Source organism: Eptesicus fuscus, chromosome 15 (genome assembly GCF_027574615.1).
Source record: "Eptesicus fuscus isolate TK198812 chromosome 15, DD_ASM_mEF_20220401, whole genome shotgun sequence".
In the NCBI taxonomy this organism is placed as follows: domain Eukaryota; kingdom Metazoa; phylum Chordata; class Mammalia; order Chiroptera; family Vespertilionidae; genus Eptesicus; species Eptesicus fuscus.
The window spans coordinates 58,002,219-58,007,185 of NC_072487.1; positions in this window are offsets into that span (position 1 = coordinate 58,002,219).

Sequence of the window (4,967 nt, forward strand, 5' to 3'; positions counted from 1 at the left end):
GTAGGCATAAATAATAGATGAACAAACCACCTGGAAGGCCTGGTAACTCTACACCTTTCTTAATAAAAGGCAAAGTGCAATTTAGAAATTCTGACTGCAGACACATTCCCCAGTACCGAGTTTTTACCATGCAGATCCGGGAGCATAACAGGGGGCAGAGAGTGCACAGCCTTTGCTTGAGGGTCAGAGGTTACTTTTTGTGTGACTTGCTTACAAGCATCATTATCTCTGATGCCTGGCCTGTCCAAATACTGGAATTTTCATTCCCAGACCTACCATTGGGACCTACCTGGCTGAAACTGCCTCTGCTTACGATTTAAACTTGACCTGAAAAGTATTCATCCAGTCTTGTTGGTTGCTCTGGGCTCAACCTACTGCCCTGCATTTCTAAAAGATGGAGAAGATGGGCTTTGGAGGGAGACCCAGCTGGTCAAAAGGGCTTGAAACTAAGTCTAGAGGGAAAGTGAGAACAAGTCCAGATAAAACTACAAATCTACACACTGTGATAAACAGCATGACTGATAGCCTTACCCCTGTTCCGCTCCAGCCACACCATTAACTGTTTACACAGATGTGGTCCTACCATCACCTTGGGAACAAAATTCAGAATCCTTAGCAGGACCTTTGAGTTTATGACCAAGTTTTAATCTATCATTCCAGCCCCATTTCTTGCCATTTTTCACCCTGCTCTTATTTTCCAGCCACACTGTAGTAACCTTGCCCTGAACAGAGAGGGTTTCCCCGCATCCCTTCGTCTTGCATATGTCAGCACCTAGTTGTGAATTGCCCTGTTATCATTTTTGTTGGAAAAGCACCTCTACAAGGTTCAAATCCCAACATAATTTATCCTGGAAATTTTCCTGAATATCTACCCTCCTATACATAGGCTTATTTAAGTGTTGTCTAGGGTAGGTTGGCAGGCTAGAAAATCCTGGGCAGAAACTAAATCTGTCCGCAGGTAAGGCTTCTTTTTCTTCCGCAGAACCTCAGTTTTACTCTTCATGTTTTCAGCTGATTGAATAAGGTTCACCCAGATTGCAGATGTTAACCACATCTACAAAATACCTTTACAAGCAACACCTAGATTAGTATTTAATTGAATAACTGAATATTATAGCCTAGCCAAGTTGACCCATAAAAGCAACCTTCATAGGGAGATAGAGTTGTTAGTCCATTAGAATAAAGTTCTCAGATATTTGGAAGCAGCTGTAGCAGAAGGATCTTTCTGGGATCATGTAGAGCCTGTCATTTAAAAACATTTTTCTGTATTGGCCACATTAGTAGCTATTAAGTATCTAGAAATTATTTAAGAATGTGTTCAATGCTTTTTGTGTTAAACATTGCGTACAGATCACGAGAATTCTCGTGTTTTCATATTACACAGTATTTTACAAAGTATCATACTTTAAAAAGATATTAGCTTGTGAGAACATGTAATAAATAACTTCAAAATGCAATGGGTATTTAATTTTAAGGCATGCCTTTAACATTTATGTAAAATGTTTTTTTGTACTCATTCAATAGAAACTTATCTGGCCACTGGGTAAAGCTAGCAATAAAACTACTGGTCCACAATGTGTTAAGATCCTTATGTCTTTAGGCAGTTGCTTTCAAAACTAAATAGATGAAGTTCCTGTTTCTTTGGAGAGTGGGCAGAAGCAGCCATATTCTTTAAAGGCTTTAAAGCAGGATTGTGACTAAAAAAATGAGGTAAAGGAATATAGGCTTGTAATAAATGAAAAGATTGGAGAAATAGACACTATTATAAAGAATCAAAGGGAAATTTTAATGTAAATTTTTTTAAAATATATTTATTCACCAGAGAATATACACAGATCACAAATAAGCATATGAAAAGATGCTTTACAGCATATGTTATCAGGGAAATGCAAATTAAAACAACAATGAGATACTACTTGCTCCATACCTATTAGAATAGCCAAAATCTGCAACACTAACCACATGCTGGCAAGAATGTAGAGAACAAGAACTTTCATTCATTGCTGATGGGAATGCAAATGGTTCAGATACCTTGGAAGGAAATTTGGTGATTTCTTACAAAACGAAATATACTCTTACCATATGATCCAGCAATCATGTTCCTTGGTGTTTACCCAAATGAAGTGAAACCTGCCCTACCTGTTTGGCTCAGTGGATAGAGCGTTGGACTGCAGACTGGAAGGTCCCGGGTTCAATTCCAGTCAAGGGCACATGCTCTTGTTGTGGGATCAATCACCAGTAGAGGGCGTGCAGAGGGCAGCCGATCAATGATACTCTCTCATCATTGATGTTTCTATCTCTCTCTCCCTTCCTCTCTGAAATCAATAAAAATATATATTTTTAAAAATGAAGTGAAAACTTAATGTTCACAAAAACCTGAACATAGATGTTTATGGCAGCTTTATTCATAATTGCCCAAACTTGGAAGCAACCAAGAATATGTCCTTCAGCAGGTGAATGGATAAATAAACTGTGGTATATGCACACCATGAAAAAGTATTCACTGCTAAAAAGAAATAAGCTATCAAGCCATGAAAAGACATAAAGAATCCTTAAATGCATATTACTAAGTGGAAGAAGCCAATCTGAGAAGGCTACATTCTAAGTGATTTCAACTATGTGACAAAGCTATACTATATAATAAAAGTATAATATGCAAATCAACCGAACAGCGGAACAACCGGTCGCTATGACGCACACTGACCACCAGGGGGCAGACGCTCAGTGCAGGAGCTGCCCCCTGGTGGTCAGTGCACTCACATAGGGTCAGCTCCGCTCAGCCAGAAGCCAGGCTCACGGCTGGCAAGCGCAGCGGCTATGGCGGGAGCCTCTCCCGCCTCCGCTACAGGCGGGTGGTAAGGAGCAAGGGGTCCCGGACTGCGAGAGGGATGTCTGACTGCTGGCTCAGGCCCGATCCCCGGGGGGTGGGCACAGGTCAGGTTGAGGGGACCTCCCCCCTAACTTCATACCCCCCCCCCCCCAAGTGCAGGAATCTCGTGCACTGGGCCTATAGTGGGGATAATAAAAAGATCAGTGTTGCCAGCGTTGGTGGCAGGGATGAATAAGCAGAGCACAGATGATTTTTAGGGCACTGAGAATACTCTGGAGGACATTATGCTAAGAGAAATGAGCCAGACACAGAAAGACACATGTTACATGATTTCACTTATATGTGGAATCTAAGGGGGAAAGAAAGTTAGACTTGCAGTAATAGAGAGAAGAATGATGGTTACCATAAGCTAAGTGGTAGAGGGAAAGGGAGACTTTGGTCAAAGAGCACAAAGTTTCATTTATGCAATTGTGGGAGCTGGCTAAGTAGTCACAGATATGATCTCTGTGACTGATGCTTAATATCCACAGGGTAGACAATCAGGAAGAGAGGATCAGGAGTAGGCTAGAACCCACAAGCACAAGCTGGAACCCTACAAAGATGGGCTGGAACCTGTATCCTTTCTTGTTACCTTTGACCTGGTGATAAGGGTATCTAATAGAAGCCAGGGCCTTGTATCACTGAAGTAAACACACACTCCTGACCTGTGAGTCAGAGAAGCTGAAGGAATATCCAGGAGATGATTGAGTTATTGCAAGCCAGGCTGTGACTCCATGCCAATAAAGTGTATCAATAGATCAGCAATGCCCTTTATAAGCTACAAAACTGCTATTGCTTCCTTTATACCTTCCTAAGAACCCCAAGAATTAGAGTGAATCTCCTGATAATGCCCCTCATAACCAGAAACATACATGAAAGAAAATCCAGGGAAATGTAATTGAGTCTAGTCTAGTTAATATATTGTAAAGCTACACACACACACCAGATATTTAAAAAGTCACAACACACTATTACATAATCCATGAGTTAAGTAAGAAATCACAAGGACAAAATTTCAATTAGAAATTTTGAACTAAATAATAATGAAAGTACAATATAATACAACTTGTGAAATGCAGCTAAAGCAGTACCTCAGTGAAAATTTATAACTTAAAATGCTAACATTGGAAAAGAAGAGTTAAGTCAATGATGTCTAAGGAAGTACTATACAAAGAAAGTAGAAAGAAGGAAAGAAAAAATAATGGAAATTAGCAAAATAGTAAACAAACAATAGCATAAGTTAATAAAATCCAAAACTTTTTATTTTTTGAAACAGCATCAAAGTTGGTAAAGCCCAAGCTAGCTTGACCAAGGCAAAAGGAGAAATGACACAGGTTACTAACACCAGAAATAAAAGAGGGACTCCCAAAGAGATTCAAGAGATACTAAAAAGATAAGAGAATATTAGGAACAATTTTACACCAAAATATTTGACAACTCAGATGAAATGGATGGCTTTCTTAAGAAATAAAAATGTACTAAAAGTGACAGTAAATATACCAGAAAACCTGCATTATCCCCATTTCTGCTAAAGAAATTGAGTTTATTATCAATACTCTTTCCATAAAATAAATTCAGGCCCAGATGATTACACTCGTGAATTCTATCAAATATTTTTAAAGTAATCCTATATTACCCCCAAATTCTTTCTAAAAATGAAGAAAAAAGTATTTCCCATTAGTTTTATGTGGCAGTATAACCCTAATACTAAAACAGAGATATAACCAAAAAAAATAAATTACCATCAGTTATCCCTATTTTTGGATGTTAAACCAAAAATACTTAATAAAATATTAGCACATATAGTCTTGAACTGTATTAAAAGGGTAATGCACCATGTCCGAGTAGGGTTTATCCCAAGAATACAAGAAACTCAAGCAGCACAATTTACCATATAACAGAATAAATAACAAAAAGCATGATCTTTTCAATAACTGTAAAAAATTGTAAACTTATTTCCAGTTTATGGTTAAAGAAAAAAATGTTACAAACTAGGAATAATAGGAATTTCCTCAATATAATTAAGATAATCTATAAAAAGTTTATAGCTAATATATTTACTATGAAATATATCCCCTAATTTGAAAAATAATACATG